The sequence below is a fragment of the Limulus polyphemus genome, unplaced genomic scaffold, assembly GCF_000517525.1.
Source record: "Limulus polyphemus unplaced genomic scaffold, Limulus_polyphemus-2.1.2 Scaffold2143, whole genome shotgun sequence".
Taxonomy (NCBI): Eukaryota; Metazoa; Arthropoda; class Merostomata; order Xiphosura; family Limulidae; genus Limulus; species Limulus polyphemus.
Window position 1 is genome coordinate 63036 of NW_013667753.1, and position 10440 is coordinate 73475.

Sequence of the window (10440 nt, forward strand, 5' to 3'; positions counted from 1 at the left end):
AAGAGTTGGCGGTGAGCGGTGATGACTAGCTGCCTTCCCTCTAGTCTTACACTGCTAAATTAGGGACGGGTAGTGCAGACATCCCTTGTGTGGTTTTGCGCGAAATTCAAACCACACAACAGAAATCACATTTCGTTTCGCGGTAATGACTAGCTGCCTTCCCTCTTGTCTTACACTGCTAAATTAGGGACGGGTAGTGCAGACATCCCTCGTGTGGTTTTGCGCGAAATTCAAACCACACAACAGAAATCACATTTCGTTTCGCGGTAATGACTAGCTGCCTCCCCTCTTGTCTTACACTGCTAAATTAGGGACGGGTAGCGCAAACATCCCTCGTGTGGTTTTGCGCGAAATTCAAACCACACAACAGAAATTACATTTCGTTTCGCATACATTCAGCTTAAAACGCTCTACTTTTCATAAGTCCTAGCACCATATTCATCATCTAGAGTTGCGCGATCTCTCTTGTCAATTATTGTTTATCCACAGATAAATCAAATCTCAGAATTATAACACGTATTCATACGTAAGTCAGTGGTATCGTCTATCTTGTAAATTCATTTAATCTTTCTGAACCTATTTACGGGTTGTTATACAGAAAGAATGGAAAAAAAAAACATAGAAAAGTTTCTCTAACTCTTATTATTGAAAACTGGTTATTTTAATACCTTCTTTGATTTTTCTTACGTGGTAAAAATTCGCATAATGACAGGAGCCTATTCATCATTTATTTTCTGCTGCTTTGTAGAATAATGTAATGAAGATCAACACAAGTACATTTCTCTCCAGAAATAAGAGATAATGCATTCCTTACAAACTATGTAACACAATCAATTATGCGTGACTTTATTTATCCTACTTATGTAAACAGGGCACACCAAAGATCCGCCTAACAAGCCTTCGAATTCTCCATTTTTAACAAATTTGTTTCGCGAAAGAGCGTCACCTTGTTCATATGCAATCCACTGAGACGCCATCTTTCGCAAACGATGTAATGAACTTAAGTATTATTGATTTCCCTAGCGTATTAATCATATACGTCAAGCTTTTTCCCCTGTGTTTACTTAAGTGGCGGTAACTCAATTAAGCAAACTAGGATTGTTTGTTTCCTCAATGGACAAACAGCTTTAAGATAATATAAAATTGAGTCGTATAGATGATAAGAAACGAGCTTAAAAATATTATTTATTTATTGTTTCTGTTTTACATGTAAGATTTTCGACTAAAAACTAATTTATTTACTAATTAAGTATCCCTATTCTTAAATTAAACTTGATTTCCCAAAGCTGGAAAATATGTTTTAACCTCACAACAGAATCTGTTTTTCTATTCGCAATGCCAGTGTTAAAACTGACATAGAATGAAATATATATACATCTCAACTAATATGATCCCTTGGTTACCTAAAATATCCACCAGTAAATATTGAAATTCGTATTAAAAGGATTTGTTCCACTGCAAAAAGCGGATCGTCAAAACGTTGTCAAGTTTTTCCTATAAAAGAACAATATATATATATAGAATATTTGATCTAAAATATAAGAGCTAAAACTAGATATCCAAAAAGCTCATTCGAATAAGGTTCTTATTTTATTTCTCCAAATGTATGATGGAAATCAGACATACGTCAAACTTAAAGTAAAAAAACAATACCTTCAGGGTATTGTCATCAGACAGTATATGCATATCATAGTAACGATTTAGATTTGAAATGAACATCGTTGGTGGTAGAATGCAGTCTCTTGGAATGGTACATAATAAATGAAAATGACTCCTTATCGCGAAATGGAACATTGAAACAACATTATAAAGAATTAATGTTATCAGCTAGATGTAAAACGACGTGCATAATAAAAGGTTTTCGCATTTATCAGTATTGTTTTATCACTACGTACCAACTTTAGTGTGCATTTCTCGTCTTCGCAAGGATAACTAAATAAGTTAAACTCTGAATACAACATCCAAAACAGAAATATATCTGTAGCTGTTGTACTCTTTTATCATCTCTATTGTTATCTAAGTTGTTGTTTCAACTCCTATTACCTTATTACGGGGACCGTTTAGGAACACTCAAGCCTGATATAACCTCAAAATCAAGATAACACATTTCTATTTCAGTTTTCTTTTCTTTCTGTCATCCTAACAACCTAATAGGTATATGACATTATTGCTTTAAAAACATTCCATTCTTATTGCGCTAACCACCTATTGTGATGTGTTCTGTGCAACTTTAATGTCTTCCGGTGTGTCGACGGTAAGTCTGAATCAACTTTAATGTCTTCCGGTGTGTCAACGGTAAGTCTGAATCAATTTTACCCCCCCCCCCCGTGTGTCAGCGGTAAGTATGAGTCAGCCTTAATGCCTCCCGATGTGTAAGCGTTAAGTTTAAGGTTTTACAACGATATGATCCGAGGCTCGATTCCACGCGATGGACAGTGAACAACTAACACCAACTTTAATAATGGACGTTTATTTAAATAGAGCAAGAAAGAGTTAAGTAACGTCCAGAAACTAGATTAAATGTGAAAGCTGTTTCAAATGCATGGAAGGCAATAGAACACAACCACAGACCACACAGCCCCAATAATGAGACAGTGCCACCCCCTTTTATTACTAGGAATTAGAGGTTCCTGAGGTATCTTCGAAAGAGTTGAAGCAGCCACCAGGTATACTTTTCAATTGCTGAGATAAGTTTCCTTCCAAAATGTTGATGTCTTGAATGTTTACCAATAACAGCTTTAAGCCCCTCCTTTTAACAAGGCTTAAGAGTGTTTCTTCAGAGTTATAATTTGCATTATACATGTATGATAAGTTTCCCAGCTTTCTGTATGATTTACTGTTGTGACTTTCACTTATCTACCCAATAATTACTTTTCAATGGCTCTGGCTGAAGCTAGTTATCTTTAGCACGATTTTTTTTACAGTATGATAGCCTCTTTACGTAGTCGAACAAGACATTTGTGAAGGTTTTTATTCACGTTTTAATGCAGTGAATAAAGCAAACTAATGCTATAATGTTTCTGAATGGAGAATCACACACATACACACTGTTAATTTACAACTACAGTAACCAGAGTTAAATTAGCGAATGATGAAGAAAGAGCAAATAAAACATTGTCCTCCGCAGCACTCCGCTGTTTAACAATACTGTATAAAACTGGGAACTATAGCAGACGATAGCTGGAACAATATTGAGACCGAGACAAAAACCCAAGGTACAAGTGTACCAGACAATAAAGAAAGGATTTATTCTTAACTCTCACCAATCACACAAATATTGAAAAATGATCACTCTGTACTCCCATGAGAAAGTTTGGCAAACAATCTGAAATGGCCAACTTTTAAGATACTCTAGCCAAAATAGTTCAACGTGAACAGTCTAAAACTGACGATTACCCGGTATACCTTGGATTCGTGTGGTACTGGCAGCCAAATGTGGACACCTGCAACAGCTAAATCCTGGAAATAATAATAAATTAATTTTGAATATTTTATAAATTACGTTCTAAAAGAATACGTTTGATAGTTAGGATCATTACCACCTCTAGTTATATTCTATGTGTGCAAAAAATATAAGTAAAACATGGCAATGAAATATGCTATAATCTCAAACAGCTTTAAATTACTACAAATTTGGCTGAGGATTTCCTTCTTAATAGTTACTTTCTTGTTAGAAAATAGCTATTTTACCTTGTGGTAAATTGAACTATGGTGTAATTATTATAATTGCAACCCAGTTCATATTGTAAAGCAAAATAAAATAATTAATATCTAATGAAGGCTTAATAAGAGTCATTGCAAGGAGGAAATGAACCAATATTTAATGATAAGAAGAGATTACTTATGTACGAACACGAGAAACATCTCTGTTTGTAAGTTTTGACTCCACACTTTCGACAAACTTAATTTATTTATCAGGTTCGTTGATTTTATTTAGATCCTTCGAATAGAGGGCGCTGATTAACCATGTTATATTGTCCAGAGAGACTTTGTTTGTCCGTTTGTTTTTCTTAATTTCTTGGAGGGTTATCTGAACTAGTCATCCCTAACTTAGCAGTGATAGATTAAAAGGGAAGGCAGCTAGTCAACACCATCCACCGCCAACTCTTGGGCTACGCTTTTAATCCCTAACTTAGCAGTGATAGATTAAAAGGGAAGGCAGCTAGTCAACACCATCCACTGCCAACTCTTGGGCTACGCTTTTACCAACGAATATTGGGATTGAGCGTCACATCATAACGCCGTCACGGCTGAAAAAATGTGAAAGGAATTTGAACTCACGACTCTGAGAATGCGAGTCGAGCGCCTTAACGACCAGGCGAATGATCAGAAAAAAACTGTTTGTTAAGAACGTATGATTATAAATTTTTGTGTCCAATTTGAATAGGCTGATAATCTTCCCAATTTGGATTTACAATTTAAAATATTGTGTCCACTGTTCTGCATGATGAAAACAAAACAATGCTTGTTTAAGCTAAATAGCAAATCAAGAAACTATGCCATTTTTACTTTTGCAAATAACCTTGTGTAGATTCGAAATCATCAAGCCCTAACTTATCTATATATATATATATTATAAAATAACCCCCAGTGGGACCGAAGCAAGTTTACGGACTTACAATGCTAAAATCCGGGGTTCAGTTACGTGTGGGGGACAAAATTATTTCAGCAATTAAGCACAAAATACATGGCAAGAAAACAAAAACTAAAAAAAAATATGTGAATATATATATTATTTAAAACTCGTCTTTGTATTCTTTGTTGCGAATGAGCATTTGGGGTGGACACTCCCAAATGCTACAGAGGGAATAATTAGACACTCTCAAACGCTACAGATGGAACAACTGAACACTTCTAAATGTTACAGTTGGAACAAGTGGACACTTTGTTCCAACTGTAACATTTAAAAGTGTTCAATTGTTCCATCTGTAGCGTTTGGGAGTGTCTAATTATTCCCTCTGTAACATTTGGAAGTGTTGAGTTGTTCCATCTGTAGCATATGGGAGTGTCTAATTATTCCCTCTGTAGCATTTGGGAGTGTCTATTTGTTCCTACTGTAACATTTGGAAGTGTTCAGTTATTTCATCTGTAGCATTTGGAAGTATCTACTTATTCATACTGTAGCACTTGGAGGTGTCCAATTATTCCAGCTGTATCATTTGAGAGTATCTACTTGTTCCAGTTGTAGCATTTGTAAGTATCCAATTGTTCCAGCTGTAGCGTTTGGACGTGTCTACTTGTTCTTACAGTAGCATTTGAGAGTGTCCAATTGTACAATCTGTAGCATTTGGGAATGTCTACTTGTTCTTACAGTAGCATTTGGGAGTATCAAATTGTACAATCTGTGGCATTTGGGAGTATCTACTTATTCTTACAGTAGCACTTGGAAGTGCCCAATTATTCCAACTGTTGCATTCTCATTTTCATAAACTTATTGAAGCTTATAATTTACGAAGAAATAACCTCGTTCAAAGCAGATTTGCCTACTTAAGATCATAAATAATTCAATTGGATTACGTTTCTTACCGCCAACTTTCTTCGTTTATAACTTGATACAGCAAGAAACTGTAAAAGAAATCTAGTTACAGTGTTTTTTGTTTTTTTTCTAATGTCAATGTACTATGATTCATAGAAAGTTATTCTAGTGAATTAAAATTTATTGTACGAGCTCCTACATAAGTTAGTGATTGATTAAGATTACCCCAAACCTGACAAGATTGAAATTACACTTTCCATTACTTGATCAAGCGACTGCTGAGACTTCGTCGTAAGCTGAACGTCATTGTGTCATAATCAACAAGGGACTATTGTGTTTCCTGTTACACAAACAAATTCATAAAAGACATTCCTCGCCATGTATCTAATTCGAGCCCCAGTAGTGGCACAAATGTGTTTTCCAAGTATTAATATAATATCACGAGCAGTCTCCCACGGTGTACTAGTATTGTTATTACTTATACTTTAAATTACGATTACTTCCAATTGCAATCAATCAATTTCTTACATTGGTTTTAATACTCCTTTGAGCCATATTCTGTACACAAGGAAATACATTGTTATTTCACTGCTGAGGGACTCGGCTTTAGTATTTATTAAATGGAGCATTTTAATCTCTTGCGACACCACGTGATCTCAAACCTAGCCAATTACATTATACTAAATCCATTATTAAAAAATTGAGTTGAATAATAGAAAATTACATCTATCTTCCACTCATGGATCTAGCTGTTACATTACTGATGGATAAACCTGTCGTTATACAAGTCTATTTGTTACTCTATGTACTAAGCTGTAACTAGGAGCCCATCTGCTATTAAACGAATATATTTGTTATACTCTATTGATCTAGTCAGCTGTTTCTCTATGGATATATTTCTTACTCTGTGAATCTATGCATTTTACTCTAAAGATTTGTATATTAATCTATAGATCTATCCTATCAATCCACGAATAAAACTGTTACTCTATGGATGTGTACGTTATTCTATGAAACTAGTTATAACTCTATAAATCTGTGTGTTGATCTATAGATCAACCCCATCAATCCACGAATAAAACTGTTACTCTATAGATGTGTACGTTATTCTATGAAACTAGTTATAACTCTATGAATCTGCGTGTTGATCTATAGATCAACCCCATCACTCCATGGATTAAACTGTTACTCTATGGATGTGTATGTTATTCTATGAAACTAGTTATAACTCTATGAATCTGTGTGTTGATCTATAGATCAACCCCATCACTCCATGGATTAAACTGTTACTCTATGGATGTGTATGTTATTCTATGAAACTAGTTATAACTCTATGAATCTGTGTGTTGATCTATAGATCAACCCCATCACTCCATGGATAAAACTGTTACTCTATGGATTGATGGGGTTGATCTATAGATCAACACACAGATTTATAGAGTTATAACTAGTTTCATAGAATAACGTACACCTCCATGGATTAAACTGTTACTCTATGGATGTGTATGTTATTCTATGAAACTCGCTCTATGAATCTGTGTGTTGATCTATAGATCAACCCCATCACTCCATGGATTAAATAAACTGTTACTCTATGGATGTGTATGTTATTCTATGAAAATGAATCTTAGATGTTGCGCACTAGGACTCATTACTATACTTCTTAGATCTTTACGTTACTTTACACATATCTCTCGTCCACTCTGCAAACATATCCGTTGCTTTATGGATCTGCTGTTGCACTATGAAGATAAATGTTGCCCTATAGATATACCTGCTGCTTTATGAATCTATCTACTGCCCTGTTTATCCACCCTTTACATAGTGTATCTACATGTTCCTTAAAGGTATTTATTATTCTATAAAAATATATTTTTTCTTCACAGTGTTACCCGTTATTTGATGGAACTATCTGATATACTTTATACACATCTTTACTCTATAAGTTAAATCTTTGTGTTAAGGATCTATCCGTTACTTGGTGGATCTACTTGTTATTCTACTAGTTACTTTACGAATCTCTGTACTTCATGGGTCTATTCGTATATCTATAATTTAGTGATCTATTAGTTATTTTACTCGTTACTTTACGAATCTCTGTACTTTATGGGTCTATTCGTATGTCTATAGTTTATTGATCTATTAGTTATTTTACTCGTTACTGTACAAATCTCTGTACTTCATGGGTCTATTCGTATATCTATAGTTTATTGATCTATTAGTTATTTTACTCGTTACTGTACAAATCTCTGTACTTCATGGGTCTATTCGTATATCTATAATTTATTGATCTATTAGTTATTTTACTCGTTACTGTACAAATCTCTGTACTTCATGGGTCTATTCGTATATCTATAGTTTATTGATCTATTAGTTATTTTACTCGTTACTTTACGAATCTCTGTACTTCATGGGTCTATTCGTATCTCTGTAGTTCGTTGATTTACTTGTTATTCTACTAGTTACTTTAAGAATCTGTACCTGATGGGTCTATCCGTATCTCTACAGTTTTGTATGGATCTACTCGTTACTCTACTAGTTACTTTACGAATCTGTACCTGATGGGTCTATCCGTATCTCTACAGTTTTGTATGTATCTACTCGTTACTCTACTAGTTACTTTACGAATCTGTACCTGTTGGGTCTATCCGTATCTCTACAGTTTTGTATGGATCTACTTGTTATTCTACTCGTTACTTTACGAATCTCTGTCTACATGGGTCTATTTGTATCTTTACAATTTATGGATCTACTTGTTACTCTACTAGTTAGTTTGCGAATCTGTACTTCATGGGTCTATCTGTATCTCTACAGTTTTGTATGGATCTACGTATCTCTACAGTTTTGTATGGATCTACTTGTTATTCTACTAGTTACTTTACGAATCTGTACCTGATGGGTCTATCCGTATCTCTACAGTTTTGTATGGATCTACTTGTTATTCTACTCGTTACTTTACGAATCTCTGTCTTCATGGGTCTATCTGTATCTTTACAATTTATGGATCTACTTGTTACTCTACTAGTTAGTTTGCGAATCTGTACTTCATGGGTCTATCTGTATCTCTACAGTTTTGTATGGATCTACTCGTTACTCTGCTAGTTACTTTACGAATCTGTACCTGATGGTTCTATCCGTATCTCTACAGTTTTGTATGGATCTACTTGTTATTCTACTAGTTACTTTACGAATCTGTACCTGATGGGTCTATCCGTATTTCTACAGTTTTGTATGGATCTACTCGTTACTCTGCTAGTTACTTTACGAATCTGTACCTGATGGGTCTATCCGTATCTCTACAGTTTTGTATGGATCTATTTGTTACTCTACTAGTTACTTTACGAATCTGTACCTGATGGGTCTATCTGTATCTCTACAGTTTTGTATGGATCTACTCGTTACTCTACTAGTTAGTTTACGAATCTGTACTTCATGGGTCTATCTGTATCTCTACAGTTTTGTATGGATCTACTCGTTACTCTGCTAGTTACTTTACGAATCTGTACCTGATGGGTCTATCCGTATCTCTACAGTTGTGTATGGATCTATTTGTTACTCTACTAGTTACTTTACGAATCTGTTATTCATGGGTCTGTTTATCAGTACAACTATAGTTTAAGAACCTACAAATTGCTTAATGGATCTAAATATATTACTGTACAATATGTGTATCTGGTAAATTAGCAAGTATTCAAATTATTAGTCTTAATAAATTAAATTGTATTTTCTTAAATATAATCAAACTCATTCCTATACACTTATAATATGTGTTTCAAAAACTGTAAAAAAACGTAATATTTTCGTTTGTATCTTAACATAAGAAGATATTCTCGAACTGCATTTATCTGATATGCTTCAATTTATGAGTCTTGCACCGAGAGTAGAATAACGCTAACACTCAACACCAAATAAACTCTTGTATCAGACTAATTCCGGCTTAGCGACAGTGTAATGTATCCGACTATATTTAGTCACTAGGTTTCAGTTACTATATTAAGTGTAAGGGTTAGTCTAGAACCTTGATAATATAATTAACTTTATAAGCAAAACTAGGCCCGGCATGGCCAGGTGGTCAGGACGCTCGACTCGCAATCTGCGGGTCGCAGGTTCGCATCCCCATCCCACCAAACATGCTCGCCCTTTCAGCCGTGGGGGCGTTATAATGTGACGGTCAATCCCACTATTCGTTGGTAAAAGAGTAGCCCAAGAGTTGGCGGTGGGTGGTGATGACTAGCTGCCTTCCCTCTAGTCTTACACAGCTAAATTAGGGACGGCTAGCGCAGATAGCCCTCGTGAAGCTTTGCGCGAAATTCAAAACAAACAATAAGCAAAACTTACACTCGATTGACCTTTACGAAAATGAATATTTTGCGAATTTTAACGTAAAATCATTTGATCATTTTACGGTAGTCTCAAGAATGGATCAAATAATTCACAAGTAAAAAAAACATAGAGGTGCAAATATACTATATATAATTAAGGCCTTTTAAAGCAATATACATATATTTAAAGCCATATACATCAATAAGGGCTAAATTTCATGTACAAGTTTTGTTTTGTTTAAAAAGTTTCATTTCGCTTATTTTACCTACAAAGTTTATCTGAATTTTGTAAGTGAAAAAACAGTGTAATCAGTTCGATTACATCAGTTACTGACGAAAAGCTTCCACTATAAATTTGTCTTCCTAACTAAAACATCATTCACATAATACAGATTAAATACGAAGAGAAGTTGGAAAAGAACTGGAGTTTCTTGCACATTCTCTGGGTAAGTTATTGCCAATAAGATATATCGTATATAAATAATGTCCGTATGATATTACTAGCATAATATGTTATTTTATGTCCGTATGATATTACTAGCATAATATGTTATTTTATGTCCGTATGATATTACTAGCATAATATGTTATTTTATGTCCGTATGATATTACTAGCATAATATGTTATTTTATGTCCGTATG

At 34.5% G+C, this 10440-nt stretch overlaps 1 protein-coding gene across 1 annotated transcript in view; it reads right to left on the reverse strand.

Annotated features, from left to right (window-relative positions):
- LOC106466077 (cell adhesion molecule 2-like) overlaps nt 1-10440 on the reverse strand; it is a 135247-nt gene that overhangs the window by 753 nt on the left and 124054 nt on the right. The window lies entirely within an intron of this gene.